Raw genomic sequence first — 19,590 nt, forward strand, 5'->3', positions numbered from 1 at the left:
CTTTTTTTTTTAATTTTTTTTTTTTTTTTTTTTTTTAGCAAGAGGTATTTTCCCTATATATCTTTTAAATTAGATATACTTAAATTTTTTTTTCTTTGTCTGAGATCATGATTGCTATTCTTGCCTTTTTTTTTAAACTTCAATTGAAGCATAACATATTCTTCTCCAAATCCTAATTTTGACTCTGTGTATCTCTGTTTCAGTGTAAACATCATAATATTCAATGTTCTGATTTCTAATCCATTCTGCTACCCACTTTCATTTTAATTGAATTCATTCCATTCACATTCACCATTATGATTGCTAACTGTGTATTTCTGTCCATTCCATTTTCTTATGTTTCTTCATTTCTGTCAGTCTGTCTCTCTCAAGAACCAAGTTTCTTCAAAAAATCAGATCTGCAAGCTTAATGATATGTTTGGGTGAAAGAATATTCTTTCTTCTTTTTCAGCATAGCAACTGGAAATTTTCCTCTTCCCTAAAGCCTCACAACACACCTCCATCACACCTAAGATAAAATTGCCACTTAATTTATATTCATCAAGATAAATCTATAGTCCTTAAATATCAAGTTAGAGCCAAAACTAAAATCTTAGTTTCAAAATCTTTTCAGAAGAAGGAAATTTTTTCACTCTAGAGTTCTGAGGAAGGGTTACTCTCTTTTTAAGTCTATTGTCAGTAGAGTATTCTCCCTGTCACTGATCAAATGAATCTAATAGATTAGATTACTATAGGAGAGGGTGAAATCTTCATTTAGGAAAAACACTGTACAAAGAATTTATTTCTTTTCTTGAACTGAGGAGTGATTGTGTCTCTTAAATTACATAATTTTTGAAGTTTGAAATTAAGGAATTCCTGGCAAAACTGCAGCATTGGCACATGCCTTACAATCCTTGATTTTCTTTTCTGTTTTTTACCATTTCTTGTGCAGTGCCTTCTATTTTCTCCTTTTCTTCATATTCATTTGTAGAGGGCAGGAACTCTGAAAAGGTGTACTTAAATCTGGGATAGCAGGGTATTTATAGTTAAGTACCTACTCATTATGAGATAATGGTTCTTGAAGCACATATTAATGTAATGTAATGCTGTAATCAATTTACTTAGCATATACTTAAGTGTGATATGGTGATGTAAAGTTCTACAGTTGCACATGCTCAGTGTGGTTGCTCATGCTCAGTGTGAAGTAGTGATGTAATCGTATTGGAGTATTTACAGGGAATCTCAGACTTGGAACACTCTCTCAAACACAGCTCTTTTGGCCATAGCTCTCAGCCACAGACACAAAAGAAGATGCCAGATTCCAGACACCCATATTGTCCTTCTGCTTCCTTCATTCCTCCACTAAGACCAAGTTGATACTGAGGTCCTCCAAAGAGCAAGTCTGGACTTTTCATTTTAGTGCCCAAACATGGGGCTCTACGTGAGGTCCTATACAAATCAGCTTGATTCTAATCAGAAGCATAGGGCCTTGAAAAGCAGGGCACAAATCAGCTCCACTGACTAAATGGGCCTAGTTAGTGCAGAAGTCCCCTGTGACCTGTAAATAGGGTGAGTATAAAAACAAGACAAGCAGGAAACTTTGGTAAGGGCTAAACTAGTCACTTCCATTTTTTAAGGGAAATGAGGCAAATACCAAGAAAAGATTCTCCTCTACCCCATGGGAAATAGGCAGATGCATGGTTAGGTTAATAAAGAAGCAAGGTTTGTTGATAACTTGGAAGCAGAACACTGGACTCTTAAATATATTAGAGTGCATGTCTCCTTGGCTAAGGAAGAAAAATTAGAGTCAGATATGTAGGAACTAGTGGGAGAGCAACTAATTGAATATTATGAAGCTATAGGTCCTGATTCAATTCCTGAAGACACATTCCTTATGTATAATATAATACAATTGGATTTAAGAAATGCCACAAGGTCTAAAAAAAGAAAAGTTCTAAGAAGAACAGCCAGATAAGGAAGTATGAGGAGAAAGAAGAGGAGGGGCATAGTACTGACAAAGCAGCTGAAAGGCATAGAAAGTTGGATCTTAAGTACCATATCTATAAGTTTAAAGAATGTGGTGCTTCTCACTTTCACAGCTCAGTTACATTTGAGCAGGTGCCATTAGGACATTCCCCATTTCCTGATCCTCCCCTCTCGATTTTGTCTTCCTGGGTGAAGGGAGGAGGAGGAGGGGGAAGGGCTGTGACAACATCAACACCACCCATGAAGAGTTTTGTCCACCTCCATGACACAATTAGAAAAGGCACTAATTAAAGCTAAAAAAGGACAGAATATATCTGATTTAAGAATAGAAGCATACCCTGTGATTTAAGAACTTGACTTTTCAGGTCAAGAAAAAAGAAAATACACTCCATTTAATCTAGAAATTACCAAAGATCTGAAAAAGGTTTGCATTTTTTATGGGTTTACATAATCTTATGTTAAGATGTTATTAGAGAATTTTGCTTTTGAAATTTTAACCTCTAGTGATTGAAAATCTACAGCAAGGACATATTTAGAACCTGGGTAAAATTTGTGACTTTCTGAGTATAGTGAATTCTAGAATACAAGCCCAGTGAAATAGGCAACCTGGAGTTAATATACCAGTCACCTCTGATCAACTAACGGGTGAAGGTCATTATGTAGACACTTTAGTGCAGATTAATGACTCTTTGACAGCATATGAACAAATTGCTTCTACTGCTATCAAAGCATGGGGCACCCTCCCAGGAAAACAAGATAGAGGGGAAGCCTTCATGAAAATAGCACAAGGTCCAAATGAACACTTTCCTGATTTTGTGGGATGTCTGCAGACAGCTGTCATATAAACTATTGGTGAAAATGCAGCAACAGAAATTATGAAGGAAAATGCTAATGAGATTTGCAGAAGAATTATACTAGGATTACACAAAGATACTCCTTTAGATGAGATCATAAGACCCTGTGCCATAGTGGGCACAAATACCTTTTATACCCAAGCTATAATGCAGACTTCTCAAGATTTGAACATGGGACGAATACAAAACAGTATAAAATAAATACTAAGGAACTACAAATTGCATATAGCTCTAGAAAAAAATCAGACATGCTTTCTTTTCAACATTTAGAGCTCTAGAAAAAAATCAAACATGCTTTCTTTTCAACATTTAGGATATGAAGTATATCCTAAGGTGCTTAAAGTACAAAAGCTTTCTTTAAGAACAGAGAGGTTGAACACCTTAAATGACTTTCAGAAATTGATAAGAGCTTATCCAATGGCTGCGTCCAGTGTTAGGCTTAACTACCAATCAATTACAACCATTATATGACATTTTAAGGGGAGACATTGCTTTAAACTCACCATGCCAGCTTACAAAAGAAGCTCAAGAGGCTCTAAGAGAAGTTGAACTGGCTTTATCCATTCAACTAACAGATTGAAAGAGTTATTCAAAAACCCTTGGAAATATCAGATTTTTTTTTCTTTTACAATAGAGGCACCCACAGCAGTCCTTCATCAAGGAACGAAAGTGCAGAAGTCCCCTGCACGAAAAGTGCGAACGAGTACGAAAAGAGGTGAACCTCCTGGCACAACCAGAACAAAGCCTTACTCCTTACCCAGTGCTTGTGGCTAGAATTTTATTAAAGGCCATTAAGAGAGCAGTACAATTATCTGGGATAAGATCTGACAAGATATACACCTTTTATACCAAGGAACAAAATGTATGCTGTGAAACCGTTCCAGAGTGGCAAATTTTATTGGCCACAGTTTCAAATTTTACACATAGGTCTCCATTAAAGATAACCCGGCTATTACATAATTGGCAATGGATTTTTGAAGAAAAGGTTTCTAAGGTTCCTCTTAAAGGACTAACTATCTTTACAGATGCATCCAAACATAACATTTGTGCTGTATACTCTCATGACAATTATAAATAGAGTAGTCAGAACTCCTTTTCAATCCACTCAGCAGAATGAATTGTATGAAATCATACTAGCTCTTATTTATTATCCAGGAGATGTAAATATAATATCTGATTTAGCCTATTCAGTAGGTATGGTACAAAGAATTGCCACAGCCCAAATAAAATTTGTAGCTTCTAATATATATCAGCTCTTTAAGGAACTTCAAGAGCAAGTGAGAAAGCATCCAGGTAAGATTTATATCTTGCATGTCCACTCTCATAGTGGACTTCCAGGTCCTGTTTTTATGGAAATTCAAAGGCAGATGCCTTCTAACCATGTTAGCCAATACTCCTTTATTTCAGGCAGCCCAAAAATCTTATTCTAAATATCATCAGGCTGCCGGAAATTTACGTTTACAATTTGGAATAACAAGAGTGGAAGTTAGGAGCATAGTAAAAGCCTATACAGCTTGCCTTTCTTTCCACGCTCCTACACTGCCTCCAGGGAAGAACCCTCGTGATTTGAGACCCAATGAAATTTGGCAAATGGATGTGACCCATTATAAATCTTTTGGTCGTCTGTCTTCTATCCATGTTGTAATAGACACCTTTTCAGGATTCACCTTTGCAATACCAGCAGCAAAAGAGATAGCTAGAGTGGTCACTGAATTCCTTATATAAGCTTTTGCAATCATGGGTGTGCCACAAGCAATAAAAATAGATAATGGACCTGCATTTACTTCTAAACATTTTGTACACTTTTGTGCACACTATCAGATTTTACACACCACTAGCATACCTTTTAAACCTCAAGGACAAACAATAATAGAGTGGAGAAATAGAGACATCAAGATATTTCTTCCAAAAACAAAAGAAAAGGGGAGTCACAGGTAACCCTAGAAAACTTCTAAATTTAGCTCTCTATACCATTAATTTTTTGGTTTTTGATAAAGATGCATTGGGTCCAGCAGACAGGTTTTATAACCCACTGGAAGGGCAGTGTCCAGTGTGAGCAGCTCCACTATCTTTAGATAATTGCCAGGTGATATGGAGAGACCCAAAAAGTGTTGAATGGAAGGGACCAGATAGATTCACTGCGTGGGGGAGAGGGTTTGCTTGTATCTCTACAGATGGAGAAGGAATCAGATGGCTGCCAATGAGCCATATTTGCCTTGTCCATTGGTGAGAGGCAGAGAAGACCCAAGAAATGTCAGATGATTCCATCGTTGACTGTACCCACCATTGAAAGAACATGGCAGTTATGGAAAATGACTCATGAATATCAAAAAAAAAAAAAAATCTTGCTAACACTGTTGCAGGGCTTTAAAACCCTCAGGAATCATTGAATTCCATGACATGTGAAGTAATGGACAACAGATTGGTTTTGGACTATCTCTTGCTGCTGAAAGAGGTGTATGTGTGATTGTTATTTATATACTCTCCTTCTAGAACTTATGGACATGTATATTCATATTGTTTTTTATATCATTACTTGCCTGTGTGATTCCTCTCATGCTGATTCATACTGTTTGTTACATTACTACTTGCATGTATAATTCATGTTTGTTACATCACAGTGAGCCTGCACTAACTCTAGGGAGAGTCATCATTACTACCCTGAGTTATATTACTATGTGCTTGTGTAATATACCTCTCATGCTAATGGATTTATGTATATCTGTTTCAATTTCAGCCCAGAGGAAACCTGCTGACAATATATGGTTTGATTCCCCATTTCTCTTTGGTGAAATGAAAACTTTTCCCTTCCTGAGAAGTCAGGGAGGGCGTGACCACCTATGTTCTACAACAAAAGAAAGCGGGAGATGTAGAGGGCAGGAACTCTGAAAAGGTGTACTTAAATCTAGGATAGCAGGGTATTTATAGTTAAGTATAGTTATAAATTTCCCTGTTTGTAAATCTTTTATAGTTCCAGACTAGCTTTCTGGAGGTCCTTTGGACAGGCCTTGATCTCAGCAGGATAAACACCATGAGAATGGTCAGGAATATAGTCTAGAGTTTTTATTCTGCCCAGTCTTGAGCTTAGTGGAGGAGTGTAGGAGAGTCACCAGAATGGTCAAAGATAGAATGTCGATTTTCCAGTCCTTCTTAGCCCTTATATACCCTATTACAATTACATCATTACAGCATACTATGTATGTGTGAACTAGAGAACCATTGAATCACCATGCTAAATACTAAGGATATATGTGAACTAGAGAATCATCATTTTCATCAATTACACTGAGTTAATAGCTTCTTTCAAGTATGCTTCTCTAGAATTCCTGGCCCTCTACAGTTAAGTACCTACTCAATGTGAGATAATGGCTCTCTAAGCACATAATGCAATGTAATGATGTAATCAATTTAGTTGGCATATACTTAGGGTAATAGAGTGATATAATGTTCTACAGTTGGGCATGCTCAGTGTGAGGTAGTGATGTAATCTACTGGAATATTTAAAGGAAATCTCAGACTCAGAAGGCTCTCTCAACCTCAGCTCTTTCAGCCACAGCTCTCAGCCAGAGTTCTCAGCTACAAACGCAAGAGAAGACACCAAATTCCAGACTCTATCTTTGACCAGCCACTCACTCCTCTACTAAGATCAAGACTTTGGCTAATCCTGAGGTCTTCCAGAGAGCTAGTCAGACTTTACATTCATCAAAATCTATTTTAAACAAGTATTTGCCATTTATGTCCTATTGTCACTTTTCCTGGGGTAATTTCATTTTGAGATTTTTCTCTGTTGAGTGAAAAACTTTTTGCTATTATTTGTGCATTTAAATTTTTTCTGAACATGTTACAGGTTTTGTTTTTTTTAAGCAGGGGGAGGAGAAACTACTGTGTACCTTTGAAATCAGAGCACACCTATCTCTAAATTTGGCTCTTAGACTTATAGTCTATAATGAATTTCCCTGTTTGTAAACCTTTTATAGTTCCAAGTACAGGTACTTTATACAGAGCTTTGTTTTGATTTTCACTATTGTCTAAGCTTGTTTGAGTTGAGCAAAACAATTGGTATTGATTATTGGCATAAACAATTGTATTTAGTCTTGACTAAGTAAGGCCTGGTAGTATGCTGTATGAAGCATAAAAGTGAACTCATTCTTATCCCCTTCCACAAAACAAGTGATATACAAAATTATTTAAAATTCTAGTACCAATTTTTGGCTACTCTCTTTCTCTATATCCTTTTAAAGGCAGACTCAATCCTAAATAAGGGAGTTTAATCAGAAACATGGCATCAGGTCAGCTCAGTTGGAAGCACATTCCACTAAAGAGCAAAACTCTGGCTCTATCCTTCTGTAAACTAGGTACCTTTTCTCTGGTTTCATATTTGTACTTTGTAACTGCTACCCTATTTGGTTTCACCTCTACCTGAAAATCCAAACTCCAATATTTAATAACAACATTATTATTAAATATTTATATAATGTTTACTATGTGTTAAGTAGCTTGGTGGCATACTGGATAGAGCACTAGATCTAGAGTCAGTAGAACTTGAGTTCAAATCTGATTTCAGACACTTAATAGCTGTGGGATCCAGGTCAAGTTATTTAACTCTGTTTGACTCATATCCTCATCTATAAAATGATCTGGAGAAGGAAATGGCAAATCACTCCAGTATCATTGCCAAGAAAAGCCTAAATGGAGTCAGGAAGAGCTGGGGGGCATGACTGAAATGACTAAATAATAATGTGTAGAACATATAACAGTGTTCTACACATTATTATTTAGTCATTATGTTTTATGTTTTACAATTATTATCTCATTTAATTCTCACAACAACTTTGGCAGGCAAGGTGATATTATCATCCCCATTTTACAAAAGAGGAAACTGAGGGAAAGGGGACTTAAATGTCTTATGCAGGGTCAAACAACTAGGAGCAGTCTCAGGTTAAACTGGAACTCAGCTCTGCATTTGTTGCCTTGACTGATTTTAACTCCACAGAAGAGGATGTCTCTTCCAGGTTAATTATCTCCTTATCAGGCTGCTTATTCAAGCCTTGATTGACACTACTTCTGTCAGCTTCCTCATTCCTCTCATTAGAGGGCTGGAAAGGTGGAGAAACAAACTCTTCTCCATGCCTTCCTATTACTGAGGACAGGAATTGGACTTTTTGTTTGCTCCACTCTGTGTCTGTTGCTCTGCCCATCTTCAACATCACAGTACAAGGTGTTGGGTACTCCTGGTCTCCCCTCAATTTCCTTGCCACTTTTTCTTTTGTCTCTCCCTATTAGATTATGCCTCCTTGAAGGCAGAGTATTTTTGTTAATTGCATCTCTAGTGCTTAGTAGGCACATAGTAGGGCGTGATAAATGTTTGTTGTATTGTATTATGTTGAATGGCTATAGGGTACTCAACTGAGCTCAACCAGTGCTCCTATACATGGATGCCCTGGTCATAAAAATAAGTAGGTGAGAGAAAGCAATGCACCAGCACCTATTTGTAATTACTATTACTATGTAACTACAATTATTATGATTCTTCTCAATAAGGCTCAATAGTTCAGCCAATGATGTATGGGCTTCTCAAGTACAGTGTGATATACTATTCAAATGATAATTATCAGATTATGAGTTTTGAGATTTCCATGGAGTCATTCTCAATTGTTTCCTAAAAGACTGTGACTGGTGTATTGATGTAACCAAATTTGCTAGGCATCATTAATATGAATTGGAAATGCAACAAAAAATAATTTTCTACCTATCTTAGTACAAAGCCATTGCATACATATTGATATCTGGACTGTTGTGTGTAGTTTTTATTGGGCCTTAAAGAAAAGGTAGAATTGGAATGGGGTAACTAAAATGATCTCACTTAAAAGCTATGTGACCTTGGATAGCCCTTTTAGAACTGTATAAAATGCCAGAATTGGGCTAGGTAATCTGATATAACTGGTTTTATAATAAAGAAGGATATCAGATCTCAATTCAAATCCTACCTCAAACATGTACTATCTGTGTCACTCTATTACTCTGAGCCTCAGTTTCCTTTTTTGAAAAAGGGGAACTAAGTACTATCATAATAGTACTTAGTTCACACAGGCTTGTTGTATTAGGCAATGTTGTAAAGCATTTTGGAAACTTTAAGCCATATATAAAAGTCACTTATTTTATTAAGGTGATTTTTACTTATTATTTATTTTATTCTAAACTTAAGAAAAAAAATGATCATTTCCATAGCATAGTAGAATAGAAAAAAAGATGATTATACACGAAGCTACAAATCTATTATGTACAACTTTCTAGTCTTTTGAAATATATAATTAACTTGTCATATAACTTTCTTTCCCCCCCCTTTCATCCCAACTCCCATCCTAGAGATGGCCACAATATACAAATTCATGCAAAAACAATTATAAAAATAATTTATTTAATTATTTTAAGAATAATTATTTATTATTGTTTAGATAGTTTAATTATTATTTATGTAAATTTGTTTATATTTATGTAAAATCATTCTATATATACTTTTATTTATCTGTCCTTTTTCTGAAGGAAGATAGTGGCTTCCCTCACACATCCTTTGCAGTTAATTTGGGTATTTATAATAGTGAAAATGACTTAGCAACTCAAGGTGGTTCTTAAAACAATAAGTTTTTACTGAACATAACATCCTTTTGGTTCTGTTCCCTTCACGCTTCCTTCTTTCATGCAAGTCTACCCATGTTTTATTCATCAATATCTTTTATTCAAGATGTAACATACATAGATTTAATCTATTCTTAAAAGGATAGAAAAAATACAAAAAAGAGACTAGAACTCTACTATCTAGAAGGGAGAAGTATTAAGATCAAATGTTTTCAAGATTTTATATATATATATATATATATATATATATATATATAATGATGAACACCAGGACTAATGTAAATATGGACCTGTTCACCAAATATTATAACAATAATAATGATAATAATAGTTAGCATTTATTGTACTTTAGGTTTTTAAAGCACTTTGAAAACATTCTGTCTCCTTTTTTTTTTTTTTTTTTGGTAGCAATACCCTTAGGAAGCAGGTGTTCTTTTCAGTCTCATTTTGCAGATGAAAATAACTGAGATAGAGGTGAAGCAACTTGCCCAGCATCACACAATTGGTAAGAATATGATAGTAGTACAATGAGGAATAGTTACCCTACTCCAATTTTTTTTTTTTTGAGGGCCAACATACAGCAGTCTAGTCAATATGCATGCAATAGTTTTGTCCTATGGTAGATAGGAAATTGTTATCTCCAATGTTCTTAATGATGTCCAGAAAATTTGGTTACATTAACACACCAATCATGGTCTTCAGGAAACAATCCAGAGTGAGTTCATTGAAAACTCAAAGCTCACAATCTAATAGTTGTAATTTTAATTATTTTCCCCTAAGTATCTCACAATGTACTTGTCCATATTGAAGATCATCTGCTATTTATTGTTGTTGTTGTTGGGGAGGGGTCCTCAAAAACCTAAGTACAACATGATAACAGCACAATAATATAATGCATACAACTGAAACTCAGAAGAAATAAATACAGGAAAAATAAAAGAATACTTTATGCTATACTATGAAGTGAAACAGAGCACTGAACTATCTGTGTCACTCTATTATCACAGATAGTGATTTAACCTCTCTGAATCTTAATTTCCACATCTGTAAAATGAGGATAGTAATAACTACACCACAGTATTAATATGAAATTAAAATGAGGTATGTAAGGTATTTTACAAGTCTTAAATATATATATATATATATATATATATATTATAGGCAAATTTGGCACAATAAATCTAATACTAAAATAATTAGTATTTATATAATAATTTAAGATTTGTAAAAGTTACAAAGATTATCTCATTTTAGCCTTTCCACAACTCTGAAGGTAAGTGCTATTATCAATCCCATTTTACAAATGAGGGAATTGAGATAAATCTTAATATTGGGTGATTTGCCTAAGATCATATAGCTAGAAAGTAATTGAGGTCATATTTGATCTTCTTGACTTCCTTTGTTCAGATTTTCCTGACTCTTCATGAAAGTTCTCTATCCACTGTACCATCTAGCTGCTTTCTTATAGCTATAAGAAATTGAAGACATCAGTAGATGTTACAAATGTTTAGATATACTCAAGGAAAACAAAACAGACATAATTGTTGTACAATAAAACTGAAATGCCACAGAATATAGATTTGCTCTGATGTTTAGAAGAAAAATCATCACTATAAAACATCCTTTGCTATCATGATTGCTAAAATAATATTAGGCTAGTGTGAATTCTAGCTCAAAATATGAAAGCAAAATTGAGGGAGGAAGTTAGCCCATGGGTTATTAGAACTCTGATCAACAATGACTCAACCACAATTTCAAAGTTCTCATAATATCTACTTTCAAATAGAGAACTATTGGGTTCATAATTTAGAGTTAAGCATATTTTCCTTTTTTTTTTTCCTTTTCCTTTTTTTGTGTGGGGGAGGGAAAGAACATGGCTAATGTTGATATTTGCTTTGTACAACTGTACATATTTGTAACATATTTTTGGTTACAATTTTTATCAATGAGTGGGGAAGGGGAAGGAGGGAGAAAATTCCGAATTGAAAATCAAATTAAATTGAAAATAATTTTAATAAACAAAAATGAAATGTGTCATGTATAAATATAGCAACAAAGAAGGTGCACTAGAGATTATAATCCAGAGATAAATTTGACCTTATAGATATTATTGAGATATGGTAGGATAAAATGCAGTATTGAAATATATCTCTAGAAGGTTATAGATGTGATCTTGAATATTAAGAAATATACTCATGCAGTGAAATTCAGTAACCAGAAGGAAGAAGAAAAGTGGATAGCATTTGTGCGAGATCAGTGGAGTTAGAAGCAGAAAACATATTGTCATAGCAATACCAAAAGAGGAAATAAATGATGAATATATGAAGTAGTTTAGAAGTTTTATATAAAAGCATAACACCACAGTGTTGAGTCATTGAATTTATTGGGATATTTCTCAAAGCTCTTAGTCTCTTACTTTCTTAACTTTCAAATGATAGGCTCATACTTCATAAAGGGTAGGATACTTTGAGAAGAAATTATATCCTGACTCCCATTCTCACTACTAAAGTGGACTTTTGGCCAGAGTGGAAATAATGAGAACTTTGGGAACAAGTAATCCCTCTTTCTAAGAATTTTTAATACATAAACAGAGACAAGTTCTGCCATGTAACCTAGATTTAAAGGGAAAGATTTCAAGATATTGCAGAGAAATGTTAGGTAAGATGCCATGGCTTAAAATTTTGTAGAGGTCAGCTCAAGATGAGCATGTGAATTTTAAGAAAGCCATTCTGAAGATAAAAGATGAAAGTTGAAGGAGAAGGGGAGAGTTAAGGTTACCTTAATTATAATAGGAAGTTTACAAAAGGGGAAGGTTTAGGGGAAAAGATAATGATTTCATTTTTATCTATGTTGAGTTGAAAATGTCTTTGAGCCATCCAGTCCAAAATGTGCAATACACAGTTGGATATGAGAGTAGGAGTCAGCAGATAGATTAGGGCTAATTAGGTAGCTTTGAGAATTAGTATAAAAATGGTACTTAAAACACAGGAGCTAATGAGATCATAAAGTTTATAGGGAAGAGAAGACCTAGATCATAATTCTGAGAGAAACCCACAGTGAGAAGTCATGACAAAGGAAAATGAGGAATGGTTAGTAGGACATCAGAAGAGACTATGATGTCCAAAAGCCTAGAGAAAAGAGAGTCTTTGAGAGGTTAGGTTGACCCAAAGTGTTAAAAGGGTGAGCTGCCAGGAGCATTAGGAGGCAGAGGACTTAGGCCTGGACTGATGGAATGGTGGAGGAATCGAATACAAATGCATTTGGATGTTGCCACTGTCAATTTTCAGTTTAATTTTCATCTCTCAACAGTGACAAATATTGACAAGATAGACCACACACTTAATAAGTAGAGTTTAATGGAAGACATTGAGCAAAACAATCATCAAATGGGAAGTCTTGAATTTTGCAGTTTATCAGACTGCATTAGCAAAGTAATGCCATCAAGAAAAAAGAGAAAATCCACTGCTGGATATGATTTACTTGCAAAGAAAAGTAGATACAGTAGTAAGTATAGGAAATATGATTCAGCTAGAATAACGACTGAGGAAGAAACGTTTTCAAGTAAGAGATGCTTGGAGTGGTTCTGTGACTATGCAGGGACTGATGATGTTCTAGTCCAGGCCCTGAAAGCTTGGAGAAAGAAAGACATTGGAGTAAAACCTTAAAATGTACTCATGTTTGCATTAACTTGGAAATGAGTGCATAGAACATGGATTTAAAAGAAATAATATCTTTGCAATGTGATTCAACAAAGAAATTAAGTTTTTTGAATTACTTGAGCATGTAGATTTCAAATTTATTTACAGATATGCATTTGAGTTTGCCTGGGAAAAGAACCGACAAAGCTTAGACATCAATATTATCAAGTGTATCAGGACTGTTAGGAAAAGGCTGGCCCCATTTTCCAGCATTTTATCAATCCTTAGAGCAATCAAAATACAGAATTGTAAACAAAGATCAATGGTGCATGCTGTTAGAGTTTAATAGAATAATTAATCTTGACTTTAGCAACCATGATGAAGATGGAGCATGGCCAGTTTTGTTGAATGAACTTTTGGAGAGATAAAAGGAGAAAGAAATGACATAAGATTGTAACTATTTACAGTAGCTCAAGAGTTTCTTTGAGTATAGTTCTGTCAACTATTAGCCATAAATTGCTGTTTTATCAAAGTGCATGCTGTATTCCTTCTTCAGAGAGTTGTGGTATTTTCTATTTAACTAACCAATGATGCTTGCTGTGTAGCATTGTATTCTTTGCATTTTTATTATGTATATATTGCTGTTTAAATTTTGTATATATATATATATATTAAAAAACTTCAACTATAGATTATTGCTGCAGAAATGGATAGTAAAAATAATTTTGTGAAACATTTTCATCAGTTTTTAAAAATGGAATCTTTTATTTCTTTATTTGGTTTCAAATGTAGAATTTCAGAAAACAAAACTGAAGAATTTTTGGAACATTATTGTCAGGAGCAACAATTGCCAGTATAACATTTCTGTTTAAGAAATCAATTTTTTGAAGGCAAGTGAGTTGTCATTTTTTCCTGCAGCAGTGCATGCCATGCATGCCAATTCTCACTTAGTTTTAGTTAAAACTATTGTTTTATAAAATTTTAATTACTTGGATGCATAGTTATAATAAGCCACACATAATTTCTACTTGGTATAGATTAAAGAATAAACATATTTAAATTTTTTTGTGTTAAAAAAACTAGTATTTTTGAATATGGTACAAATTAACATATTAAAAATATAGCTTAAATGGGATTTAAGCATCTTTAAATTGTCTTTAGCCTATTCCCTTCCTTCCTCCTCAACATTTTCTTTTCCTTTGGATTAGGAAGAATGTTTAAGCTTCTATTGTTTCCTAAATTGCTAAAACTAAAGTCTATGTCCTTCCTCCATTCAAAAAGAATTGTTTGTTGGCAATCACAATTTATTAACCCTAGTCAACTATAGGTATGGTTTGAATTTTGAGTTAGACTTTCATAGTGTCTAATTTTCAGTTTCTCATGTAATTAAAGAACTATATTGAATGGTGATGAATTTTCTTTTCTTTTCTTTTCTTTCCTATTGGGTTTTTCCTGGCAAAATTTCCATTGTAAGCAATAGATATTAAACTACCAACATTGAATATTTTTAGGTAGGGGCCACTTTTTTGGGTGATTGAGTGATATGTATAGGAAAGTTTTAACTATTATTTGTTTTAAAGAGGAAAACTAGAGTGAATGGGATGGGATCTTAACATTGGTATTTTATATCTTTTCTTTGACTTAGTTTTTCTTAGGAAATGTATTGTTAATACTGACACTTATCTCTAGTGTATACCTAGTGTTAAACAATGTAGTCCCTAAGGTTTTATGAAAATTTTATGGTTTTTGACAAGTAAAAATTTTTTGGTGCATTTGAACAAATGAAATGAATGTAGCTATCATATAGTATGAGCAGAATCTAAGAGCAGGCAAGTCATCAGAAGCAGTTTGAGTTTGGTTGGAATACTTCTGCCCCTTCTTCTCCACCCCCCCAACTTTTAGTTAAATGTGAATTTTTAGAGCTTTATGAGATGAAAAAAAGTACATAGACATGTACCTCTATACTACTGTGTCACAGTTTCCCTGCTAACAGCATCTAGGGTTTTAGATTTTATTTGATTTTTTTTCTTTGTTATAATTCAGCCATCACTGACAAATTACATATGTACATGAAATGTGTGTGCATATACGAAATCATGTTTTGGTAAAAAAAATTCCACTGTTATCTTTACCAACCAAATGGAAATGTTTGGCTTGCCATAAAATACATATAGGAGTTTCAAAAGCTATATAATACCTAAACATAGCTGATTGTTCTTTGTTTGTATATTCACATTTGGTCATTTCTGAGTTAGTGCTTAACTGCACAAGATAATAACTGTGAGTGGATTACAAAATGTTTATGGCAAGCAACCAATATAATATCCAATATTTTGAAAAGACTTTAGAATAAATGTACTTATTTCAGTGAGATAGCCATAGGGGAAATATAGAGATATATGGAGAGATCTCCTTTGATCATTTAAAAATTCCATTTACAAACAAACCATATTTTATAAATAATGTCTCATAAATTTGATCAATTTTTTTCCTTAAAAAGTAACATCAACATACACAAAAACACTGGGTTTATTTTATTACATTTTAAGGTCAGATTGAGTGTATGTAGACTTAAACAATACCAAATAACATAATTCTCAGAATATAAAAATTGTTAGAAAGGGAAAATTGTATTAGGTAAAAAATTAGACTTTTTGGCAAAGAAGGGTAGAAATTGAGGAAGCTATTAATTACATATGTTGTTAAAATATGTATCTCAAGGGGAAACCAAAATTTATGTGCTTAGAAAATCCTATATGTTTTCATTTTGCAGATTTAAAAATTTTTTTAAATAAGTTTTTGGGATTACTTAATTGGAGATACCTTTCTCCCTCTATTTTAATGTAATTCTTTTTAAGAGTAGAAACATATTGGATGAATGGGATGCTTAGATGTTTTATTTAAAGTCTATCTACTTATCTCTATACTAGGTTGATATTGACTCATCATAGATATCATCAGAGAGTTGTTTAGTGGATTATGCCAAAAGATTAGTATATTTTTCCTTCTTCATTTCTGACTAGATCCTCAATCCTTTGTTTCTCACCACCTAAACAGTACCATACAAGTACTCACAATGGAATAAAAGTTTAGCTGAGCTCATCTACTTCTATACATCATTTCCTACTCATTGCCATAATGGTTGGTCAAAGGTTTCATTATATAATTCTTTTAAAAAACACCTGCTGAAATATGTCTTTTTGAGGTTTGAGCTACTAGCTTTAGGGTTTTTTTTGGGGTATATTTTAGTAGGAAACATTCACACTTTTGTCCAAAAACAGATTTTTTTTTTTGATTTCCACTTTATATTTCAATTGTACTTTTAAGTTCCTTGTTTTAAACAATGTAGTCCCTAAGGTTTTATGAAAATTTTATGGTTTTTGACAAGTAAAATTTTTTTGGTGCATTTGAACAAATGAAATGAATGTAGCTATCATATAGTATGAGCAGAATCTAAGAGCAGGCAAGTCATCAGAAGCAGTTTGAGTTTGGTTGGAATACTTCTGCCAAAAAAATTCCAAAATTTCCCCCTTTCCTTTTCACCTCGTTTAGATGGCAAGTAACTCAATATATGTTAAACATGTTAAAATATGTTAAATCCAATTATGTGTGCATATTTATGCAATTATCATGCTACACAAGAAAAATCAATTCTCAAGTATTTTTGCTTCACAGGGCAGAAAAGATATATTATGATAGTTGGGACTGAATGATTAAATGAGGTTTTTGTTTTATTTTTTAAGATTGGGATAGACATGGACAATCTGTAGGCATTAGGGAGAGAAGTAATAAGAAAAAAAATTGAAGATATATGAGAGTAGGAATGATATTTCAGAATAGCTAAAGCTCAGAATAAAGCTGGTAAGAATAGCTAAAGAGAAAAGAAAAAGGCCTTTTAGCTATGTTTGGGAGATGACTACATCTTAGAATCAATAGGACAATAATGACCAATAATGGAAAGAAAGTAGATAAGTTCAATGTTCATATATTTTTCTCCTACTAAAAATAATGTTCTTTGGGAGAGGAAATTTAGAACAAAAACCAAGGAGGAGATACCTAACACAACTAGATAGATAATAAAAGGGTACTGCCAGTCTTTGACTGACTGGAAGCACACTCTTTCCCTGTGGACTTATTGAAGCATTTAAATTATTAGGTCCAAATGAACTACATGTTCAGTTACTGAAGGAAAATGTAAGATATGATTGATGAGTCACTGTCATTGAATTTTGAAAAACCATGGAAAATGTCTAAAAGAGTACAAGTGTTATTCCAGTTTTTTAGAGGAAGAAGAAAATAGTTATCTCTTCTACATTACAAGGGTTAGGGGAATAGTGTCTTGTGATTTGGAAAATCCATGTAAGTTTTTTTGGCCCTCTCTTTGTCCCAGAGAAGTTTGATTTTTTTCTTTTTCTTTCATGGAATATTTATTACTATAAATAAATATTACTATTATGAAATCTGGGTTGTCAGTGGTTTGTGCTTTCTGCAAAGTTTCCAAAAATTTTTTAGTTTAATTTCTGATATGAACTTATAAGTTGAAAAGATCATAGAAAGTCATATTGTGGAAGGAATAACTATATTGTGTGTAAATTATAGGTTAGTGAAGTTTTCTTCTATTTCTGACAAAATTTTGATGCATGTGGTTAAATGGATATTTAGTGATTATCTAGAAAGCCAAGTGTAGGTATTCCTTTTAATTAAAAATAATTTAATATTTTTTGTTACATTTAAAGTTTTGAACTATTTCCTTCCTTTCCCACTCTACAATGGAGAAGGCTACATCCTGGAGAAGGTGTGCGACAAACACACATACACACAGAAATCACACCTGTGTATATTTTTATTTATCCATGCTTTCTCTGGAGATAGATAGCATTTTTCTTCATATGTCTTTTGTAACTGCTTTGAATATTTATAAAACTCAGAATAATTTAGTTGTTCACAGTTGTTCTTTGAACAATATTGTTGCTCCTATACATAATGTTATCTTGCAATCTTCTGCTTATTTGACTCTTCATTATTGCATGCAAGTCTTCCCATGTGTTTTTTAGATTAACTAATTAATCATTTTTTATAGTACAGTAGTATTCCATTTCAATCATATCCCACAATTTGTTTAGTCATTCCCCACTTGATGGGCATTCCTTCAATTTCTAGTTCTTTGCTACCATAAAGAAAGCTGCCATAAATATAGGGTTTTTTCTTTTTCTTTTTCTCTGATCACTTTGGTAGATCTAATAGTGGCATTTCTAGGTTAAAAGATATAAATAGTTTTTATAAATATTTGGGCATTGCTTTCCAAAAATGGCTGCATTAGTTCACAGTTCCACTAGCAGTGAATTAATATCCTAATTTTTCCACACCCCTTCTAACATTTGTCATTTTTCTCTTCTCTCAGTCTTAAGGAATGAATATACTATTAGTGACACTATATGACTGTGCAACTCTCATGTAAAATCATCCACATGTATTTTTCTCAGAGCATTCCTGTTGAGAAGCTATTATCTTTAGAGACAAAGACTGAGATTCTCACTTCCAGTAAATGTGAAAGGCAGGAATAATCTTGCAGGGGTCTTCACTGAATCTGAAATATTTGTTTCTATCATGGCCTACTGCCTCTTATTTATTCTCAGTGTGCAGTTTGAATGACCTCCTTCCCAGAAGAGGGCTTCTGTAAAGGGGCTTAAGGAATGCTTTTCCATTCTCTCATTTATCATAAAAACCAGACTATTCTTGAACATTTGTCTGAAAATTTCATCTTATCTAATGAGATGAAATTTAATAAGGTTAATTATTGAGTTGTTAAACTCAAATCTGAATTACAAAATATCACTTTCAAAGTCCAAAATAGAGCAAGTTTGAATTTGCAGCCTTTTGTCTGAAAATAATCCAAAGATTTTAGTGTCCTGTAGTTTGAAAGGAGTAAACAATGTGTTATAGTAGCTGAGTAAAATAATGCAATCTTAAACTATTAGAGAAGCATAGCCTGAAGGAATAAGAAGGTGATGATAATCCATATCAGCTTGCATTTGGATTATTGTATATTGTGATTACTTCCGGGCAATTAATTTTAGGGAAGACATCAATAAACTAGAGAACATCTAGTTCTCTAGTTTAAGTTAAGTTAAGGGTCCTAAGATCAAAGCATATATGTATTAGTTGAAAGAATTTTAAATGCTTTACCTGCAGAAGAGAAAATTTAGGGGAATATAGTTGTCTTTATGAATTTGAAGGAGTGTCACAGAAGAGATAGTAGATTGTTTTGCTTTGCTCCCCAGGGCAGAACTAAGGACAATGTGTAAGATATGCAAAAAAGCAATCTTAAAACTGGTGTTAAAAAAAATAAATCTTCCAACAATTAGAGCTGTCTAAAAGCAGAATGGACTGCCTCTTAGGTCATGAAATACCCTTCAGTAGACATCTAATAGCAAGCTTGAGGACTTTTTTATATAAGAAATTCTAGTCTAGGTATAGATTGAATTATTTGGACAGTG

At 33.5% G+C, this 19,590-nt stretch overlaps 1 pseudogene; it reads left to right on the plus strand.

Annotated features, from left to right (window-relative positions):
* Window positions 1–12,773: 12,773 nt before the first annotated feature.
* On the plus strand, window positions 12,774–13,542 carry LOC100925858 (annotated as a pseudogene).
* Window positions 13,543–19,590: the final 6,048 nt, after the last annotated feature.

This window comes from Sarcophilus harrisii, chromosome 1, assembly GCF_902635505.1.
Source record: "Sarcophilus harrisii chromosome 1, mSarHar1.11, whole genome shotgun sequence".
NCBI lineage: Eukaryota > Metazoa > Chordata > Mammalia > Dasyuromorphia > Dasyuridae > Sarcophilus > Sarcophilus harrisii.